This window comes from Microtus ochrogaster, linkage group LG4, assembly GCF_000317375.1.
Source record: "Microtus ochrogaster isolate Prairie Vole_2 linkage group LG4, MicOch1.0, whole genome shotgun sequence".
In the NCBI taxonomy this organism is placed as follows: domain Eukaryota; kingdom Metazoa; phylum Chordata; class Mammalia; order Rodentia; family Cricetidae; genus Microtus; species Microtus ochrogaster.
Genome location: NC_022030.1, coordinates 16,398,928 through 16,422,875, shown reverse-complemented (window position 1 = coordinate 16,422,875; position 23,948 = coordinate 16,398,928).

Sequence of the window (23,948 nt, the reverse complement as noted above, 5' to 3'; positions counted from 1 at the left end):
CCTCAGCCGAGGGCCAGGGCAGCAGCTGGCGGACCCGCGGGCTCCCCGGCCCGCACCTCCAGCCCTGTCACTTAAGCTCCCGCTGGGTGCTTTCAGGTGGCTTTGTATCTGGGCTCGCAAGGGAGCGTCTAGGCGACGATTATGTCAGTGGCGAGATGACAGCTAGGAGACACCCAAAGGGAGAAGCCCAGCCTCCTTCTTGAAGGTGTTGCTGGAGGTAAAAATGAGGGTGGCGGGTGGTGGCTAGACCGAAATCGGTCCCCGTAAGGGGAGGAACTCCAACGCCCCGACCTTGGTCACCCACCACTCCGACCGAATCCATTCGGCAGGCAGAGGGTGGCAGCCAGCACTCCCCGCCACTCCTTGTTACAAAGTCCTGTCTACCTGCCAGTTTAATTAGTCAATCAACAACCCCCTGGAGGCTCTCTGATCGTCGGACTGGAGAGGAAGGTGAAATTTTTGCTCAGGTCTGCCCGCCAATGTTCCTGCGTGTCTCCCCGAGTGCTAACTGACAGAGGAGTGGTTCAAGTTTGCAGCGGTGGAGAGAAATTGGTTCTGGGGGCGGAGAGAATCCTGGCCAGTGCTTTCTACAGGCGAAGGTGGTGGGCGCAGATCATCAGAACGGGAGAAATGCTGGAAGAGCAGCGCTTTCAAGGGTCGCAGTGAAAGGCCAATCTTGGGCTTACTAAGACCCGCCCCGACTAGGAAAAAAACAAAAACACCAGGTTTTGTTAGTTCCGCACCAAATTCAGAAGCACCTCCCTTTGCCTTGTGATTGGCTACATTCTCCCTTTCAGGACAGTCTCCTCACTGCATTGGCCTATGGGCAGATAGAACCTGCCTTCAAGAACAGGCAGCAAACCAATTAGGCTCGGGGCATTTCGGGAAGTGTAGTTCTCTAGAGTTCTGTGGTCCAAGAAGATGCCTTCAACTTGGAACTTGTAAAACTTTGATTTGTGGTATCATACTTGTTGAAGTAGGAAGTTAATTCGCCGGAGGGAGAGGACAGAATAAAACAAGTTTGAAGCCTTTCTTAAGCTATTTCTGAGTGGCGCTACACTTTTGGTTTTTGGGGGGTTTTTTGGTGGGGGTGGGGGGTGGTGGAGTGTTTTTTGTTGCTGTTGTTCTCTGAAACACATTTTGTCCAGTTTGACACATTATATTGGGCGCAAAGGGTTTAAAAACCACATACTTGTCTTCAACAGATTTGCTGCTATGTCAAGGGGACAACCTCACATAACCAAATGTAAAATCGTATGAGTTCAGCAGTGGAAGGCTGAGGAGGACATTGAATTAACCAGGGAAGGCCTGGAAATGGTGATGGCCTTCTAATGCTGAATGAGCAGGCAGTGGTCCAGAGAGAATCAAGGTGACAAGAACTTCCCAAGGGTGGCGAGGGAGGCTTTTAAAAATTGAACTACCTCAATAGCTTTCTTAAAAATCCAAACGACTTCCCCAGAGCAATCACAGAACAGGTAAGTCACACCCCTAAATTTTATGATATGCTTTCCCATCTAGGTTTAGGATAAACTTGTTGAGAAATATCGTCACTGAATTAGGAAAAATTACGGAGATCACCGTTTTCTGTCCGGAAGTCTCGTGATGTAGCAGACGATTTCTGGCTTCTATATGCCTGACGGGAAATTCAGTGCAAACCCTGGCCATCCCCACAAATTTGAGCAAACGTATTTATTTTCATCAGAAATATGTTCATCATGTGAGATGCTTCCTGAGTAAAGATGAAATCGCTCGATCAAATGAGAGTGGGGGAGGGGTGACAAAACCGTTAGTGCCACATTGCTTAGCCCTCTGCTGCTCTTCAAAAATGTCAGTATCTTGGTCCATCACGCTCTGTGAGATGAAAAGAGTTAAGTCAGGCCCCTATTTTCGCTATAGAGATATTGCTTTGATTTCTATACCTTAGCAATTTCATTGCATTCTGAATTCATCCTGCCATGCCCACATCAATCCAGAAGAGCCCTAGAACTGAAGGTGAGTATAGATCCCTTTTTATGATATTACAGGATAGTGCAGCACACCCAGAAATCCATTCAGCAAAAAAGATGAAGGCCTTAAATAGTTACTATTATAATGGCAAAGATAACATGGTGTGTCCTAAACTCCTTTTATTTCATTTTATGTTATGTTTCCTTAATTTCCATGTGTGTGTTTTTGGGGTGGGATGAGTGCCCACATAAAAAGAACATGGACAGAGTAGACTGAGAACAACCTTCTGGGGTTGGTTCACTCTTCCATTTTGAGGTCTAGGGATGGGATTGACCTTGGGTTATCCTACTTGGAGCGCGCACCTTCAGCGACTGCACCATCTTGCCAGCCCTTACTGGTACTTTTTAGTCTTAGAAATCAGTTTCAACTGATTGCTGTTTTAAAAATTAGGATTGAAAATATTAATAAAAATAAATGTTAAATTATTAAAGTGTGAAAATTTGGCATAGAGTAAAACCTTAGTAATTTATAGTTCCGTTTAATTTTTAGCAGAAAGCATCTAACTTTACCTGTGGTGATTTCTCAGCAAAGTTTATGTTTCCTTCTGATGAATGACTTAGAGCAGTTTCATAGCTTTATGTCGTTGGGTAAATGATGGTCTCCTTCTCAAATGGAAAATATTCTTACCTACTTATTGAAATAAACTGGGACTGGGTGTTATATGACCTTACCAAAAGGTTGATTGCATTTAGCCAAGTCAGGCTAACACTAAGCAATATTGTATAACTTGATACAAAGCAAAAAGAAATCTAAACACACACCAGAAAGACAGTACATTACATGGAATGCTAAAATCCAGAAAGGTGTGCATTGCTGAACTTTCCAACCTAAGTTATCAGATTTAACAGTCACCAAAATAATGAAGACTATGTACAGGGGCAGCTAGATGAACGCTATATACAGACACAGCTTGATGTTCTTTGAAATAACCTGCGAGTAAGTATTTTTTTTTAATTTTTGTTTATTGGTAGACTTTCTGGAAAGTGAATGAAATCTACATCACTGAGTAACATTCATTTTTATTGACTTAACTTCAGTTTATGAAGTCCCAAAAGGTTATAAGAATGACAGTAACTGATTCACTGTGTGATTTGGCAGAGTATTGAATTTAGATCATTTGCCAGTTGTAGCACAGATGTTAATTAGTTCAGGCTCCTTTTTGGAAAGTGTTTTCTAGATCCTGTTAGACAATGAACCTGAGTGGCTGTTTTTAGTCAGGGAATGCTGTGCCCAGCTCACAGAATCAGAGGTGAGAATCTGAAGTCAGTCAAGCCCAGGAGGAAGTACTCTGGGAATTTGAAATTGAATGATGAAGCTCCCAGGGAGGGTGAACTCCAGAGTCATATAGTGTCGATAGGCTTGGTGGCTTATTTTGCTTCTTGTATACTGAAGCTTTGAATGGCCATGACACATGAGTCTGAAGAGCAACATGTACCATATCATTGGCCAGGCAGGCTCCAGTTGGAAATGAGTGCCATTTCCAACAAGCCACTCATGTCGCAGCTGCTCCCTTGTGCAGTCATCTCCTATACATTCTTCCTCTGTGTGTGTGTGTGTGTGTGTGTGTGTGTGTGTGTGTGTGTAAATTAGCTAAATAGAATTCTCCTTTTACTAAGTTTTTTAAACAGACATTTAGACACCATTTGCCTCCATAAATAAAAGAATGCAAGGTTTCGTAGCCATCTTCCACTCATCATTTTTACATTCTCCTGTCAATTCTCTCTACGTTTCAAAGGCTACTGCAAGAATCCTTAGTAATTTGGGTTGATAATTTGGGCCAGAAGAGCTAATAACAATAGCAGTGAAAACTGTCAGTCAGATTCTGAATTACATTTAACTAGTGGTACCCAAGGATTTGCTGATGGCACGGGGAGAGAAAGAAAAGGAGTAAAACACACACCTCAAATTCAGCCTGAGGACTGCAAATGTTGACGCTGAAGCTCCCTTTCCACAGTTATGACTCATGGGTAGGTAGTTTCCAGTCACCATTTGTTCCTTAATGGACTCCACAAACACAATTAGCTAAATAAACAAGCCTTGCCTGAGAACAACAAGCAGGACCTATTACATTGTGATCTTTGTCCAGCTCTAACTTTTCCAGAAAAACAGATCAAAGAGACTTTAAGTCAGACAAAATAAACTCACACACTACCTTTGACACTTTTATGTTATTGTTGGTTTTTTTTTTTTTTGGCTTTGGATTTTTGTTTGTTTGTTTTTTGTAAGATATGGTTAAACTATAAGCAAAAAAAAAGTCATAAAGACTAGTAAGCTCAAGTGAAAAGAAAATTCCAGAAGTAAAAATCAAAACTAGGAGAATCAAGTGTATGTAAACTATGCAGCATTTATATAAGGTGTGAAAGAACAATCTTGTCACATTCTCTACAAAACTCTCTTAAGCAATCAGTTCTCCAAGCAGTTCAATCATTTTTGATAAGGAAATGGGAGGTTCACTATTTTTAATTAGGGTATCTTAATTGGGAATTTAAATATTATATTTGAAGCATTTTGCTAAATTTTTATTATAGGGTTACCTTTGCTTTTAAATCACTTGTGGAAGCTAGATTTATGGGCTGAAAAAATCGCAACCAAGTATTTTATGCAATTAGCTCACAATAATAACATGTGTTAACACAGTAAATTCTTAGCAGAAATTTAATTTCATATTTTTTTGAAGTGGGCTATTCTTCTGTATATTTGTTGCTTTTATTGGCTAATGAATAAAGCTACTTTGACCTGTAGCAGGGCAGAATATAGTCAGGTTGGAAGAGATTTATAGAAAGAGAGTAGATACAGTCAGGGAGATGTCCTGTAGCTACTGAAAGAGAAGGTGAAAGATGCAGAAGTTTTACTGGTAAGCCACAACCTCGTGGTGATACATAGATTAATAGAAATGTGTTAATTTAAGATGTAAGAGTTAGTGAATAAGAATCTTGAGCTAATAGGCCAAGCAGTATTGTAATTAATATAGTCTCTGTGTGTTTGGAAAAGAGGTTCAGTTCTGCTTTTGTTTCCACAGAAGATGAGAACCTGTGGATTCCTTACAGGTTAATGTGGTTAATAAGAACCCTTCCCGAAAGGTCTCTGGGAATCCTAAAATTACTTCACTCAACAAACAGCAGGAAGCAGTTTGAAGAAAATAATGCCCAAATTCCCAAAATGATTATTTATAAATGTTTGCTTTCATTTAAAGGGGATATGATATAGAGATAAATACTTTACATTGGTATGGATCTTGGTCTATTGATACAAATTTAAGGTCACTTATGTCATACTGTGTATATGTATTTCTGCTCTTGTTTAAGGTATTGTGTTGTGCAGCTTATTTTAAAAATGTATGTATAATTAAAAATTACAGATTAATAGATAGTCATTTATAATAGTCAAACTTGTAGTCATGTTAGTTAGTTAAATGGATGATCTTCAATACTTCAAAGACCTACCTCCAGAATATGGCATTTAAAAGATTTTAAGAACTTAGACACTGACTTTTCTCAACAGTGAGACATGTCTGCTTCTTGCTTGATAACTGTTTTGTGTATGTAATTTTACTATGTTAAAGTTAAAACCTTTTTTTTATTTACACAGAAAAGGGGAGATGATGTGGGATGTCTTGTATATGTGTTGCTTTTATTGGCTAGTGAATAAAGCTGCTTTGACCTATGGCAGGGCAGAATATAGCCAGGTTGGAAGAGGTGTATATAGAGAGAGTAGACAGAGTCAGGGAAACCCTATGTAACTGCAGAAGGAGACAGACGCTAGAACCTTACTGGTAGGCCAGAACCTCGTGGTGATACATAGATTAATAGAAATGAGTTAATTTAAGATGTAAGAGTTAGTTAGTAAAAAGCCTGAGCTAATAGACCAAGCAGTGTTGTAATTAGTATAGTTTCTGTGTGATTATTTGGGTCTGGGCAGCTGGGAATGAATGAGCAGTCTCTGATTATTATTTTTCCATGGTCTCACCCTTTTTGTCCTCTTGAAGTTTATCCCACACTGAATCTCTTACCTCATGAGCCCAAAACAAAGAGATTCTGCTTGACATGATGCTGTTGCCTGGGACAAACACACAGTCAAAGGAAAATATCCCGTTTAGACAGCATGTCACCTCTAGGCATTGTGGCCTCTCCTACTGTTTCTGGGCATCTTGGAGCCCTATCCCCTCAGATGGGCTCTGCCTCTATCCTTTTGTGGGCTTGCTTAGGCCCTTAGGAGTCTTCTTGCGTGTGGCTCACGCTGCATGCCTCTCAGGTATCCCTCACATGTTACCCCCTCACTTGCTCACAGGCCTCCAACGTGACTCTCACATGTATCACTCAAATACCCCACCTGTCAGGGGGTTCTCACAACCTCTCGTGTCCCTCTCATGTGCTTGGCATGTCTCTCGCAGACCTCTAACCTGACTCTTGTGTAGCTCACATGCAGCCTTACATGCCTCGGCTCACATGGCCGCTCATGCAGCCCTCATCTGCCTCTTGTAGTGCTCACATGCCTGACTGGTCACTCTCACTGACCTCTACCCTGCCTCTCAGAATCACTCACATGCCTCAAACACCTCACACGGGCCTCAGCTGCTCAGCCTTGAGGGAGGAAGGATGAGAGGCTGTGATGCCTTTGATCTGTCCAGGAAGGACCCAAAGGGCATCTGCTGTTGTACTGCATACCTGACACTTTCACACCATCCTAAAATATCATACCTAAGTGCAAACAAAAGCTATTACTAATTGCACCCCAACTTAGGTACTAAAAAAATATCCCTTAGATCCAATCAAGTATATTAAATGTGAATATGAGGTAATAACTAAAATCTCCATCTCCCCCCAGTCTTCCACAATTTAATTACCACACAAAATATGCCCTTTATCTAGGAAACAGGGCACTCAGTGCCAGCTCACTAACAGAAAACTGCCTACTTTTCTCCCTGGTAGTTGCTGAGAGGGCCCTCCAGCAGATAGCATCTACTGAGATTGACCTGGCCTGCTCCAACTTAGGCTCTGAGACTCTATACCGGCTAGTGTCACAACTCTTAGTCTCCTGACTGTCGACTTTTAGGTGCCAAGTCACATTTCTTTCTGGCCAACTCTTAAGACAACTTGAAGAAATAAAAACAAGCAAACAAAACAAAAAGCAAACGCAAACCGTAATTCATGGAGAATAGGAACACTCCTCTCTCCTAGAACCCATCGGAGCAAAGAGGGAGAGAATAGTATTAAAAATGAATACATGTGTAGTATCGAAGAGCCTTTTAGAGGATTAACACAAAGGATGGGAAAGTGTCTATTGGCTGGAGTTCCACAACAGAGGATCTAGCATCTAGCTGTAATTTCAAATGAATTCCTTGATGTGTTTTTAGTAAACACATCATGCTTTGCCCAACAACAGCAGACCTACAGGCTTGCAATTTGAATATTTGTTTCTCTACCTCCAACTTCATCATCTCCCACTCTGAAGTAAATTTCTGGTCTAATGTTCATTTTAATTGCACTGTGTTATATTTTCAAATTGTCTTACTTTCAGATCTACCTTCAGTGTCAGTGGCTACCACACTGTTCTTGGTTCTGTGACAAATGGCACAAAGTAAGTTTTGTGTAGGGCATGCAAGTTTTAGTGCAAAATCTTAAAAACCTGTTACTATGTCAGTAAAACCAAACATTATTGAAATGAATATTAACTGTACTCCTGTTAAAACCAGGCATGTTTACAGTCAGCCAAAGATACTGAATATATCTCTGATAAAACTGGACCTTTTTATTCCTTACACTATAACACGGGTGCATGAGCATGTGCACATACACACACACACACACACACCTAACCTATTTCTCCAACTGTCTTGGAGAACAGTTTAGATATTTGTCTATAAATTTAAAGTTACCTTGAAGTAAGATTAAACACTTGCCTTCGGGGGAAATCCCAGGGATTCTCTTTACCCCATATGTTCACTAATCTCCCCATTGCATTCATGGTAGTTTTTCAAATACCTCCTGTCAGAAAGCCAAGTTTTTGTTGAATAACTTTCTCACTGCTTATGAATTTTCTCTCATTCCAGCCCCTAGACTTCTCTGTTCTTTGAAGTTTTTAATACTGTTGTAGAATAATCTTCTTGTACACTGTGAAGATGTGTCTTTGCCAAGGCACCTTCTGATTGGTATAATAAAGAGCGGAATGGCCAATAGCTGGGCAGGAAGAGGTTAGGTGGGATTTCTAGGCAGAGAGATACAGATAGATAGATAGATAGATAGATAGATAGATAGATAGATAGATAGATAGATAGATAGATAGATAGATGGATGGATGGATGGATGGATGGATGGATGGATGGATGGATGGATGGATGGATAGATAGATAGATAGATGAAGAGGAGATAAATTGAGGGTGAAGTATGGAAGAGACACCAGAGGAAACTGAGAGCAAACAGGAGACACAAGATGAAAGAGAGGTAAAAAGCCATGAGTCAAAATGTAGATTAATATAAATGAGTTAAGTTATAAGAGCTAGTGAGATAAGCCTAAGCTATAGACCAAACTTTCATAATTAATAACAAGTCTTTGTGTTGTTATTTGGGGCTGATGGCAGAAGAGAAAGTCCATCTACATAATACAGTATTTACTGTGTGTGTTTAGGGTAAGGGAACACAGGGAGCACTTTCCATGTCTAGTGTTTGAAGGTCAGAGGACAACCAGCAGTCCTGGGTTTCAAACTCAGGTGGTCAGACTTGTCAACCAAGGCTTTAATTTGTTGGGCCATCTTCTTGGTCCTGACTTTCTGTTCTAGGTCCTGTCTGATGCCGTATCATTTACTCCATTATCTAATAGCCTTAGGTAATGAAGGCACTAAAGGATGAGTAGCCTGCAAACCCAAAGAAAGGATTAGTCTTTATAAAAGAGGGACAAGGAACTTGATTGCTTATCTATTAGTAGTTTAGTTCCAATTTGTTCTTGCTTCATAAATCATCCAGAAAGAAAAGAATTATGACTTTAAGGACATAAATACTAAAGTTCCCAAGCCAAGGAGGTTCAGATAGCCAAATACCTGTACAATTTCCAAAGAGAACCTGGGATCTGAGTCTTTCTGCTTATGTTTTATAGGCAACAGGCTGATGTTCTACGCTTCGCTCCACAAGCAGCTGATGGGTGAAGACCACATGGCAGGCACTTGGTGAGTTTTACAGTCATGATAACATGATAAAATCGGCTTGGAGCATCCTAGAAGATAGTGCTAAATTGACAAGGAGGCAAATCCTTAAAGGAGCAGCAAAACTCAACACAAACAAACCATTTTTATTTTTTAGGGTTATTATTTATTATTTAACAGTTACCATGGCAACATACACACACACACCTGTTATATATGTACACATCTTTGTGAGATTTTTTTTTCTCCTCCACAGAGTGAGTTTCCTTAAGAATAACACTCTAAGATAGAAAACAGATAGGTCAGAAGAGGAAGGATACTAGAATCACTGTGTTCCCGATTATCCATCCCAAATCAGCTAATCTCCCTTTTGTTCAACCCAGCATAGTCCATACATACATACATACATACATACATACAGCAGAGTCCACACTTGATTTGTTTTAACAAGCCACAAGCATTGTTTTGTTTGGTTTTCTTGTAACTGTGATGAGGGTTTTAGCCTCACAATGTGGCTTTCTTATTGCAGTATGCGAAAGTGTTGGAACTCTCATATGGGATAGTGGCTATTCAGTTTTCAGCATGGGTACTGAACCTCTATTGAGCTACCAGGATCCATTTAGCCCCAGCCTGTAGGGGGTATAAAAAGGGGATGAGGGAAGGACTTTTCCTTATTCCACATTATTGTTCCAGTGGTTAAGTACAGCTGCACTTTTGACAAGTCTACGAAGAAAACAGTAATTTGAGACTGGATGCCAAGCCAAAAGCTTTTGCTCAGGGCCAATGTATTTGAGAAGGTAAATAGAACATGGTGAAGTATTTAGTGCCACTGTGGGTCACATCTATTGATGTGTAATGGCCTCTGACCTCCTGTGGTTTCTAATGATTCACATTTAGTTCTAAGTCATGAAGTTTGCTTTCTCCAATTTAAAGTGGTATTTTTCCAGGGTCCTAGGACAGCGTTGAACGTCTGAAACGTGTAGTGCGTGCTGTTGCTTCGTGGCTCCTTAAGTGACTGTTTTTTCTGCTCTCCAGCTCTCTCCAGCTAGAACTATTCTGCCTGTTCATGCTGAGAACACTTGTTAACTTCAGGAAACCAAGGAGGAAGCTTGTGAGAACTTTATCGTAATTTGTAAGTCCAATTGGTTTCCTGAGAAAGGACTTCTCATTGGAATTGAAAGAGAGAGGTACCTACCTGTGCCAATATGAGTGCCAATGTGTACCTATCAGATCTTCAGCTGAGGTTCGCCTAGCTAAATTCAATGTGTTTGTGCTCATATTTTTAAAGTCATGTCAGGAAGGAGAGGGCCGAGGCCATTGAAGTGAAGATCCTTGAACTCTAGTTAAATAGAGTCAGACAAGTCATGTGACAGTTAAATTTGTGTTTCTTATGTGAAAAACTGAAGACACAAATATTTACCGATGGAGTCAGGGTAGAAGGTTCCCATTCAAAAACCAGGGGTTTGTACTAAGATTAAGTGGTGAGTATTGACATCATTTTCTGATGCCTATAGCCAGGCTGGGAGTGATTTTAGTCTGTTCTTGTGACTTACAAGTTACCTACATGTGACCAGCTCTCACATCTGCATGCCTGTTCGAAGCTCTTCCCTGAACTTCAGGGTTGCTCTGTGAAGCCTCTTTCAAATCTGTACTTGGTCTTCAGAAGACATCTCAACTTCAGTGTTCCAATGTAACCCATCTTTTCTAACTGGAAGCAGTATTTTAGGCCTCCCACAATCTTTCTCTGTGTATGTGCCCTTTCACGTGTTTAGGCTCACACCAATCAGCATTGAGGACCCTCTCCACTACTCCCCTTCACAGCTTGCATACACACAAAACCCTCTATGAAGTCCACAGGCAAGTGTGACCAGCTCTTCTCTTCCTCCGTATTGAGAACTGAACAAATTCTCACCACCATCCCTTTCTATTGCTTGGTCTAAGCCAAATCATTTCTCATCTGCACTCTTGTAGCTTGCATCAAACTAACCCCTGTCATCTCTTTTGAAAAGAGCGATCAGTATAAAATGTGAGGCGGGATTCGCTTCACCTGTTTTAAACAACCCTAGGGCTTTCCCAGCTCCCCGTAAATAAAGGCCGACATTCTTCAGAGTGACCTGAAAAGGTCAGGCAGGTTCTGTCCCGTCTCCTGCCCTTATCTCCTCTCACTGCTGTCCCCTCTATTCACACGGGGACACTTTTGCTGTCTTGCTGCTCTCCAAAGACCAGTGTACGTGCAATTTAAAGGTGTGTAATTTTATTTCTTCCTCTATATAAACCGCAGGTCAGTTTTACCAGTTAGTCAGGCACTAACTATTTTCAATGCTGTGGAACATGTATTTCCTGAACGACAGCTGCTCAAGGCTGCCGAAGTGGCCAGAGATAATGTGTACATACATGACTGAGGATGGGTGACTTCTAGTAAAGTTTTACAAGGACAGGTGGCTGGGCTAGACTTGGCCCACCCTCCTCTTGCATCAGATATTTTTATGACACATTCCAATAATTCCTTCGTGTGCTTGCCTGGTTGTCACAAGCTTATAATATTACAAATCCATGGTAACATCACCTCATTAATTAGCTCTCCTAGATATTTTTTCATAAAATAGGAACAATCCCCCCGCCACACAGACATACAGGCTTTTCCCATTTCCAGCCAGTACCTATTTTCCTCCTTAGCACCATTCTCTGAAGCACTGTACATTGATGTGTAAGAGACTTTATTTCTTTTTTTATTGAACCCCTGGGACAGTTAATTGGGGTAGAATGATCAATAGACTCTGGGCTAAAATACAGAGCTTTCTAAAGCCTGCAATCTAACCAACCCATCATAACCTACCACTCAGCTGACAAACACTTCTCTGAAATGGGAAGAAAATAAGATCTGCAATAGAGATCAAGTCTAGCAGCGAGTGCTAAAAATAAAAGATTGCTGCAAGCTACAGAAAAGCCACCCCTACTTGTTGCCACCCCGATCTCTCATAGGAAAAATGTAAATACTTTTCACATCAAAACCCTCTGACTTAGTACGAACTTCTAAGGAATCTAAGTAGTTGCTGCTCTATGCTCAATTTTTCTGGTCATCATTTTTATCTTGAAGAAATTTTATATCTTCAGAAATAATTGTATATTTAATGTAATCTCTTTTCCCTTTCCCCAACCATTACTGAATAGTAAAACCATCTACTACAAAGACCAAGCACAGCAACCATTTAGGTTACCATGTTGTTATTTAAGAAATAAACGTTATTATATTTTAATGAGCTGATCCTCCAGTAATATCACTGACCCACCTGTTTCTCTCAGTAATTCAACTTGAAAGCCATCAATTGTATTTTAAATGGAATGATCATATGTCATGAATTGTATCTGACTTGCACTTCCTTATGCACTAATTCTAATGTTAGCTTTTATTAATTCTAAAGTGATTAAGTTTTCAAGATACATAAAGCCATGTACAATATCAAACTCTCATCTCCCAGAAAAAGTCTTGGCATATTCGGATAAATTAGAATGAGTGAGTTCTATGCCTTTAAAGAACCGGGATGCTATTAGCCAGAGAAGTACATGTTAAGGTTCAGAAAACTTGGGAAAAAGACAGTGGGTGTGGCTAACCAATGAACAGAAAAGCAAACAAATAGAAACGTAAGTCTGACAGAATAAAACCCATTTGCCTGCTGCCCTTGAGCATGGATTGTTACGTCCAATTAGCAAACACAGGACCTGAGATTTTCTTGGCTTCTGTACAACCCAGATTATTGCTTTAGGAGCAGCCAAGTGATTATCCAGGAACACACCAGGGACAGGGACGGAAATCCCCAGAAGAGCCCATCCACAGCTTTATTATTACAGTGGCAAACACGGGGTCCCAGTGTACAGGAGAAGCTCTGCATTTTCAAATGCTAAAATTAATATCTGATGTGTAGACCAGCCTCTTTCATTTTTCTTTGATGTGGAAAATTAATCTTGTTATATCAGATAAACTTAAGGGAGGCCATTTGAAGTTTAAAAATCAGCCTTTTCAAGATGTTTGCTTTTTGTGTACATTATAATGATGCCATGGTGGGGAGAGACAGCAACATGGCTTTCCCTGCTGCATTAACTTTCATTACAGCTGAAGCAAAAACAGCAACAACAACAACAAAAAAAAAACTAAGGAAGAAAAGGTTTACTCTGGCACACAGTTCAAAGGTACAGTCCCTCATGGCCACAGAAACTTCAAGACGCTGGTCACATGGCATCCATAGTCAGCAAGCAGAGATGGATAAATCCTACTGTGGAGCTCAGTGTCCTGGACACAGCCCATAAAATGCTCTTGTGTCCAGTTGGGATAAACCTTCCTACTTGAATTAATTTAGCCAAGAACATACCTGACAGGTCAGAGGTGAACCAAACCTAGATAATCCCTCACAGGTATGCCCAAAAGCTCCTCTGAAAGGCAATTCTAAATCTTACGTAGTCGACAATCAACATAATCAACATAAACCATCGTACTCACCTTCGTTTACCTTCCAGACCTTTAATTTGGTCCTCAAAAGAAAAAGATGACAGTGGTGGGAAGCTGACCCAATTCCATGTGGCTGACAAAGTTGTCAACTTGTGAGGGATGGAGGGATGCAAGAGACTTCCGTGAGGAAAGCCTTGTCACAGCACCTCAAACGTCATGCCTTTGTATAGCGAGACACAACTGACTGTGGGGAGTCTTTCTCCTTCTTGTCTACTGTCATGCTCTGTTTTCATGTCATTGTCGACCACACATCGCTGAGGGAAGTGACTTCTCTGGGAAGCTGACATATCCCTGGACCTCATCAGGACAGGTGACGCAGGTTGTCTCCATTGTCTCCAGATATAAAACAAACCTTAGTCCACACATTGTTTCAGATCTCATTGGATTTTCAACGGCTGAAATCATAAGGCTAAGAGCTGAGATTGCTTTCCCTTGTGCACAATTTCTGGTCTTATTATTTTCCTAGTTTCACCCATCACCACGGTAACTAAGAGACATAGGCAGGGCATCTGTGTTTTTCCTACTTGCCTTTGTATCATGTCCTTCGGGGCAATGTTATAGCTGAATATACTGGGACATGGTGATGGGGAGGGGAATGAGTCCTTGATATATAGATAGTTAGGTAGATAGATTTACCTTTTCCTAACGAATACATGTTAGTATAAATGTATAGAGATTTATAGGCTGAGATGAGACAATACAATATCTCATATGCAGTATAAATTAAACTAGTTGTTTAAAATCTGTTTGGGGTCTTTTCTGATTCCAAATCAAGGTATCTATCCTTCCTGGTCTGAGTTGGCAGAGTTTATATGACATAGGACTTGTGTTGAGCTGTGGGCTCAAAATTTTAATTTTTCCCCCTGGTTCAGCTTAGTTGCAGGATGTGGGATTCCCCTTTGTATGCTGTGTTTACCATTGATTAATAAAGACAACTGCTTTGGGCCTATGGCAGGGCAGAACAGAGCTTTGTGGGGGAAACTAAACTGAATGCTGGGAGAAAGAAGGTGGAGTCAGGAGATGCCATATAGCTACTGCCAGGAAGCTGAGCTAGAACCTTGCTGATAAGCCACAGCCACATGGCAATACACAGACTAATAGAAATTGGTTAAATTAAGATGCAAGAGCTAGCCAATAAGAAGCTAGAACTAATAGGCCAAGCAGTGATTTAATTAATACAGCTTCTATATGGTTATTTCGATTCTGAGCAGCTGGGAACAAACAAGTAGCCTCCTTTTCCAGTCACACTTTATCTCTTTGTCATCCATTGCCTATCCACTTAAGAATTTCAGAAGATTTGCAAAGCAACACTAAGCTGATACCAAAATAAGAAGCAAAAAAAGAAAAAAAATATTCAGTAATAAGCTGAAAAGAACTATGTTGCTATCGTTCTGTCTGTATAGAAGATCACTGAGATGTATAGAGTTTGGACCTGGGTGTGTGGTTATTTGGTTACCTTAAGCTAGCTATGTGGTTTTTTTTAATGTGTTCATTATAATAAAATGATATTTATATTAAAATGTTTATTTTATTGTCTGGTATTCATAACAACACCTACATATCATTGACCCTGTTTTAGGATTGAGACAATAAAGCTCAGAAAAGAGAGACTTGTTAGTCACATAGCCAGTAAAAGTAAGGGCAAAGGCAAACACTGAGCTCATCTGACAACTGTGGTAGAGAATTCGTTATTGTTTACCAGAGTGCCTATGAGTAGTTCAGGCTACGGGATGACAAGCAAACAGAACCCAGAGCTGTGTCTTTCACTCTGGTTTTAATTCACAGTCCCTGCTGGCCACCAGATAGTCCTCATTCCCTTCATAAACTTTTCCCTTCTATATCCTTCATCTTCCAGGTAAAATCTGATCTGGATCTAAAAGTTCTTTTCTTTCCTGCTGATGGGCTGTTTTTCCCCCTCATTGAATGTCTTTGATTAGTCCTAATTGTTAGGACTATCCTACAGTATATTCTTAAACTGCACTTGAGTAAATAGATTTAGAAATTAAATTTTATATACTAATTATGTCCTGGTTTCTATTAATTTAAAAAAAATTAAAGATTTTTGAAAATTTTTATTAACATGTAGTAGTTGTGTATTTGTATGAGTCAGAGCGTGATAAATCAATACATATATACAGTGGCTATATCAGTGTAATTAATATTTTCTCCTCCTATCATTTCCTTGTATTTGGAGTCTTTAAACCCTTCTAGTTTTTCATGAAATATATAACAGGTGGTTGTAGCGAGAAGAGCTTCAGATCTAAATTTGAAAATAGTGCTCTCATCTACCAAGATCCCCATCCCACAAATTAAAATCATCACAGGGTATTTATATTTTTATCATGTTTTATTGTTTGAAAGTTAACTCATAACTAGTTAGTAAACTCATTGTGGTGGGTTTGAATAGAAACGACCCCCATAGACTCATAAACTTGAATGCTTGATTACCAGGGCGTGGCACTATTAGAAAGTGTGGCCTTGTTGGAGTAAGTGTGGTTTTGTGAGAGGAAACATTACTGGGGGTGGGCTTTGAGGTTTCAGATGCTCAAGCCAGGCCCAGTGCCTCTCCCTTCCTGCTGCTTTTGGATCCATATGTAGAACTCTAAGCCCCTCTCCAATGGCATGTCTGCCTGCTTGCTACCATGTTCCCTGCCATGATGATAATGGACTAAACCCTGGAACTATAAACCAACCCCAATCAAACGCTTTCCTTTATAGAAGTTGCTGTCATCATGGTGACTCTTCATAACAATTGCAATCCCTAATTAAGAGACACATTAATCAAGTCTACCCCATCCCCTCCCCTTGAATTCCTCCACTATTCCCCCCCCACACACACACTACTTCTTCTGAATTTCATACGCTCTTTTAAAGTCAACCCACTGGATCGACCTAGTGCTGCCAGTACATGGATGATTGTAGGACTATCCACTAGAGTGTGTGTAGCTCCTATAAAGAAACCCTGAAGATATCAGCATCCCTGAAAGAAAACAATCACCAGTTGTCAATATCTCCTCCAGTAGGGCTGAGATTGTGCGACCCCTCCTGTCCTATCCATGCTGTGATTTTTGTCTAGCTTAAGCATGTGCAGGTCTTATGTTTGCAATCACTGCTTTCATGAATTCAAATGCTCACCTGCCCTGTTGTGTCCTAAAAACACTCTTGCTGATGTCAACCACCAACTCTGCCTCTTGCAATCCTTTTTTTCCTGTCTTCCAAAATGATTCTCTTACAGGGGATTTAGGAGGCTTAAAATAGGACATGAAGAACACTTAGAACAATGCCTTGCCCATAGCGAGTGCCTCATAAACTTGTTACTGTTTCCGCCATTGCCATTGTTATAACTGTTTCATAAGCAATGGTGTATGAGAAATACATTTTTTTTAGATTACAGTGAGAAAGATTTAAAAATATATTTTATTTGTTTTTTAGCATGTTTATTTTTTCTCCGGAATATGCAAGTTTAAAGTAGTACAAACTAATAAGATTCGTGCTTTAATCCACGAATACACAAATAATGTCTATGGCTCAGAGTAATGACTCACTAGCAGAAACTTGCTGTGCAAGCCTGCTGATCTAAGTTTGATCTTCAAAACCCGTAGTGGAAGGAGAGAATGGACTCCTGAAAGCTGTCTTCAGACCCCCACAGAGTTCTATAGTACATATGCACCTGCATACACACACAAAACTGATGATGATTTTTAAAAGATAATATTTAAATCAAGTTAATACCCTCAAATATTTATCGTTTTCTCACTGAGAAAACTTTTAATAAGCTTTCTTCTAGTGATTTGGACAGTACACTTCATTATTTTTACCCATATTCACCCTAATGTGTAGTTGCTCACAAGTGCTTTTGCTCATGGCTAACCATGACTAACCTCCCATCAATCACTCTTTCTCTATCTCCTTCTCCCTCCTCTTTCTGGTATCTGCCATTCTATTCTCAACTTACATGAGCTTGACATTTTTATACTTGGCATATAGCAACATCATGCTGTCTTTGTCTTTTGGAGTCTGTATTTCTCTTTAGGATATTGATCTCTAACATATGCATGTCATCACAAATGATAAAATTACATCCTTTTAAGGAGGAAAAGTATCCCATTGTATATAGGTGTCCTGTTTTTCTTTGATCTGCTCATTATCTGTTGAACATTTGGTTGGTTCCATTTCTTTTTTTGTTAAAAAAAAGCATTTATTTATTTTTGTGAGTACAGGTGTTCTACCTGCCTGTGTGTATGTGAACCACATGCCTTTATGATCTCTGCAGAGGCCAGAAGAGGTTTGGATCCCCTAGAACTGGAGTATCAGAGAGTTATAAGCTACCATATGGAAACAGAACCTGGGTCCTCTGCAAAAGCAGCAAGTGCTCTTCCACAGAGCCATCTTTCCACCGCCCCTGTTTTGGCTATTGTGAATAAATCTCGGTACAAATGTTAGACTGTATATTTAATTCCAAATGAATATCACCTAATATCATTGTGAATTGTGGTTTTGATGTTATTTCTGTATTTTTTATTAAGTTAAAATATTTCGCTTTCATTTATCCATTCCCTTCCATGTACCACCCTCTCCTTGTTCCCTTCCCAAATCATGACCTTTTTGTTGTTATTTTTATACACAGTCTGCTCAGTTCATTTAGTTACTTATACATATATAATTTCAGGGTTTAGCACTTAGTACTGAATATCCATTGGGAGACATATCACTAAGGAAGACTATTTCTCCCAATCTCAAAATCCCTTAGTTACCTTTAGCTGTTGGCCTGTGAGTAGAGCTGGTGAAACTGCTGCTTCCAAAGTTAGCTTGTGTATTGATGTTGTACTTCTTTAGATATTGATTAGGAAGCTACATTGTTGAGATATCATGGGTAGAGCTTCTTTGTCATTTCTGGGAGATACACTCTTACAGCAAATTTCCTGGTCTGTTGCTTGCAATTTTTCTAACTCCTTTGCAGAACTGTTCTCTGAGCCTTAGCTGTAGATTCATCTGCTGTGGCCATGGCAGCCATGACCATATTCTCTGCATTTTGAGCAGTTGTTGTTTTCTGTGCTAGCCTCCAACTGTTGCACAGAGAATGAGGAGTGGAACCTATATTCATCTGCAAATATAAGGTTTAGGAAATGTTGGTTTCATACAAAGGAAATAGTAGGTTTCCCTCTAGGCCAATTTTCCAATGTCAGGCATGGTTGCTTTCCTGTTCAGGGGTCTTTAAGTCCAATTAGAGGGCTGATGGTTACCTCCAAGATCTAAGTGCCACTATTGCACCCTGGGAGTTCTCATGCCTTACTAGTTGTGGTTCATAGATGTTGCAACTGGATTACTCTTTGCTTGCCTGCTTTGGGAGCTTGCACTGAACTTTCTGGTATTATGAAAGGTAGTCCTCAAGGTGGAGGCTTTCATGTCAGGTCCATCCTAAGCCCTCCAGATTTTACATACAAAATAAAAGTGGTGTCTTCAGCAATAGGAGCTTACCCTCAACTTCTGGAAGGCAATAAACGGTGGAACAAAATAAGCTGTTGTTGTTTTGAGACAAGGCTTCAGTCTATATAGCCAAGCCCACCTGAAACCCCTTATGTAACCCAGGCTGGCCTTGAACTCTAGGCAATTCTTCTACATCTGCCTCCTGAAACTTGAATTACAAGTGTGAGCCACCATGCCCAGTGTCTTTTTATTTTTTATCACTAAGGATAAAAGAAATGAAAATAATTTCCTTGCTATTCAAGGGTTCTCCAGCTCAAGCTGTTTGGTTCCCTGACCTGAAATAGAAATGTATTTTAATTCCTAAACTATGCGTGCTGAGACACATCATCATTATACTGAGAAACTCAAACAACAATAGAAATAACAAACTTAGATGAAGCCTGCAGAGAATGTATAATCAAATACTGTGATATAATTCAAAAATTACTTCTGTTTAACGTGGTGCCGTGTGGGATGGTTTTCCAGACGCCCACCATTGGTATCGTCCATTAGAACAGTTTTCAGCGTGGAATGGAGGTGAAATGTCAGCAGTACTATCCCAAGGCTCTCTTGGCTGCAGTGTTTCCATCCTTTACTTGTGAAAATCATCTCCCTATAAATGGTTTGCACTGAATTACCTCACTTCTCCTTTCAAGTCATTCCAACATTGTTTCTCCATGTTTTATTTTGCCTCCATGTACATCATGCCAAGCTTACCATTGCTCAGAATACATACTTTGATACATATGCACTTGGTCATGTTTACTAACTTTGGTCTAGGGTATTGGTTTATGCCAGTTTGCCATGTTTTATATACAGTTCAGGTCTCCAAATGTCTTGAACGATAGAGCTTATTTATGAAATACCTGCAGGAAGATTTTGTCAAACATTCTTAACCACTGGGCTTTCTCGCCAGCTCCTTGAGCATATTCTTAATGAACGTAGTTTTCTTAATTTGTGTTTTTCCCCCTTAATTGGATGTTTTTGAATGCTCATTTTGGGCATTTCATACTCACTCAACTCTTTCGCATCTGTTTGGTTGGGGCACCCATTTTGGAATGTTGGGTAGAAAGTTCCATTTCAAGCTACCTTCCTTGGGAGTTGCCTGCAATCCAAACTCCACCTCCAAGAAAGCCCACAAAATGGTGACCCCCCCCTCAGGTAGGATCAAGACCACTCCCACAGGCTATTTAAACTGCCCCCAGAGAAGGAACGTGTGGTCTTTCCTGTCCTCTGTGGTCTCTCCATTTTTCCTTCCCCCCCTCCATGTTTTTTTAGAGGGCCTCCCAGGAGTAACAGCATCCATTAAACCTGGGTTGTTTTTATTTTAATTCAGTCTGATTTGATCTGATTTGAATTATTGCATCAGTGGAGAGTTTTGTCAGGCTGGAAAAACTTAACATTTGGAGGTCCCACCAAGATGGGCTGTTTTTCCCCATTGGCCCAGGGATACATGTTGGAAGATGCCCTTTTCGCCCTATGCTCCCCGCCAGGTTAAGATAGGTTTCATCTGGGTGAGTTCCCCTTTTTCAAATATATGCCCCTAGAACCCTTATGTTTATCGGGTAGTCTGCAGAAGTCACAGCCTGTGCCAGGCACCCAACCCCACCACAATTGGCAAGGCTGTCCTCGCTAAGGTGAGATTCCATGTCTGTCCACACAATTCTCACACCCCTCTGTTTTTTGACTCAAGAATCTTATCACAGTGGACACACTGTGGTAGGCATTAAGTCCTGAGACTTGGCATAGACTTGTAAAATGGACACTTCCAATACGAGGTCTGATCTCTAAATACCCTTGGGCTGCCTTTTACAAAAATCATTTCAATTGGTACTATCTAATGCCTAACATAAAACAAACAAGACTCCAAATGCCGATGGTTTCTGGATGCTGTGCTCCTGCTCCCACTCCTGTTTCCTGCTCCTCCTCCCTACTTCTCTAGCTGTGTATTGTTTGTCTCCATTCCTGACACTAATCTGGCCATGCTGGGACTCTCTACAATGGATCCATTTTCCTCCTGTCCTTCCATTCTAAAACTGTATAGTTATTCTGTTTTTATGTTTCTGTTTTCTTTTTTTTATTTTTTATGTACATTTTTATTTATTTATTTTTAATATTTGTTTTTATTTATTTATTAAAGATTTCTGCCTCCTCCCCGCCACAGCCTCCCATTTCCCTCCCCCTCCCCCAATCAAGTCCCCCTCCCTCCTCAGCCCAAAGAGCAATCAGGGTTCCCTGTCCTGTGGGAAGTCCAAGGAACCCCCACCTCCATCCAGGTTTAGTAAGGTGAGCATCCAAACTGCCTAGGCTCCCACAAAGCCAATACGTGCAGTAGGATCAAAAACCCATTGCCATTGTTCTTGAGTTCTCAGTAGTCCTCATTGTCCGCTATGTTCAGAGAGTCCGGTTTTATCCCATGCTTTTCAGACCCGGGCCAGCTGGCCTTGGTCAGTTCCTGATAGAACATCCCCATTGTCTCAGTGTGTGGGTGTACCCCTCGTCCTGAGTTCCTTGCTCGTGCTCTCTCTCCATCTGCTCCCTAACACAGAAGAAGTGGACATGTTTCTGTTTTCTCTTGCAACGTCTGCTTATCTGGTCCTTATGGGACCACCTATGTGCTTCCCTGGCTTCTGATGCCGGCCTACACCAGTATTTTTAAGTTGGTCAGGTGACACAGGTTCCTTAAAAAAAGTTTTTCTGTATGTTAAAGTAATGTGGCTACACTATATTTTTATGTCTATATGTGTGTATGTGTTCGTTTCAATTGTATGCCTGTCTTATGGATCTGTATGTGTGTGCATCGTTTTAAGACCTGTGAAACTTATAACTCCAGATTACAATAGCTCTGAAAAAACAAACACATGGGTAACCTCCATTTTGACCTCAACACCATCTTGGGTAAGATTACCCACATGTGCTAGTATTCTTTAACTTACTAAAATATTCTTTTTAATCTTCTTACATTTACTAGCATTGATAAGCTATAACTAATTGGGTAAAATGCATATCTAAATTTCATGTATATATCTAATTTAAATATAACTAACAGGTAATGGTACCCACTTCTCAAGTGCCTTACAGATCTGAGAGTACGGTATTTAACAAAAGAGTTTCTAACACAGAGACATGCCAGCTCCTACAGCATCCTATAGCTCCTCCGAGAAGATGCAAAGTTGCAAAAGACCTTCTACCTAGAGGCTTGCCTTTGGGTGTGGCAAAGCCACCCACACACCCTAAAGCAGCCTTCCACCTCATCAGCTTCCTGGACACTACACTAGGGAATGACCATCTCATCCTGCCAAGACAGGTAGACTAAATCTTCCCCCCACAGGGAAATCTTCGAGCCTCTTGTACTCAGCAGCTAATTGCAAGCACTGCTTCAAAGCTGGTGTTCTCCAAAGACTACAGAGAGACTTGGGACTGCCTGTGTAGCAAAAAAATAAAAAAAAAAGCTGTCTCATTTCTGCTCATTTATCCCTCCCAGATCTGTCCAACAGCATTTGATGACTTAAGGTACTAATAACTCATTACTTCATTTGTTAAGTTTCCTACTAAAATACAAACAGGTGTGCTTCTTTCACAGGCTTCACAGTCCAGGATTAACAGGTTTCTGGTGTATCTTCAAAAATTCAGAGTTCCCAATTCCCTTTAATTGTCTTCTAAAATGTTCCTGTTCCAGTTGTCTTACAGATACCTGCAGGTTCCTGAAAAAAAAAAAACTACACCCATTTTCAAGTATATTCTACAGGTTACTCCTGCTCTCTGGGCCAAGACCATCTTACAAAGGGCCCTCCAGTCTACCAGCTCCTAGGAATTCACCATTGGTACCAACTCTCCTGGCTCAAAAGGACACCAACCAACTAAAATCTGGTTTTAAAGGGCATATCTACTCTTGCGTCTCACTTAGTCACCCAAGCCTCACCTGTACAACCAGGGCACTTCTCTGTCCTGTTCTTTATGGTAGTTAATGACCCTTCCCATGGCTAGCCTCATTCATAGGGACAATGATAATAATATATATATTTTTTCTCCTAGCTACCTGCCTTCTCATCTCCCTCAAGGAACAGATATCTGAGTCTCCAGGATGGCAGTAACCAGATACCTCTCCAACCACACCTCTTGCTGAGCATGAGCCCTCCAACTCCCAATGCTCCCCTCTCCCACATCACCCCATACCCACAGGAAGTGACCAGACTTGAGTCAGTACCCCCTTTATCCAAGGAGTCTGGAATGATTGGTTGGAAGAGTCACCTCAGCTCCCTTGCACCTCTTTATTCAAAGAATCTGGATGTTTGGTTGGGGCTTCACCCCAGTCCCTGGCACCCATTTTGGAATGTGAGGTGGAAAGCTCCATTTCAAGCCACCTCCCCTGGGAGTTGCCTCAGTCCAAACTCCACCTCCAAGAAAGCCTGCTAAATGGTGACCCCTCCCCAGGGAGGGTCAAGACCACTCCCCAGAGAAGGAACACATAGTCTTTCTGGTTCTCTGTGGTCTCTCCGGTTCTCTTTTCTCCTCTCCATGTTTTCCCAGAGAGCCTCCCAGGAGCACTGGCATCCATTAAACGTGGGCTTCTTCTAATTTGGTCTGATTTGGATTATTGCATTGGCAGAGAGGTTTTTTGGGCCAGAAAAACTTAACAGCCTCCACAAAGATACCAGCTAAACACTGTCCTGATCATAGAGAAGACAGATCCCACATTTTCTATGCAGTCGTTCTGCCTGCAAAGAAACAAATGGCCCACAGTATTCAGGGTCAGCATGAGGCTTCTTTTAAAGGCCATCCCATGTTGCCAAGCACACTTCCTTCTGCAGGTTGTCTGATCCCCCAGGTATACAC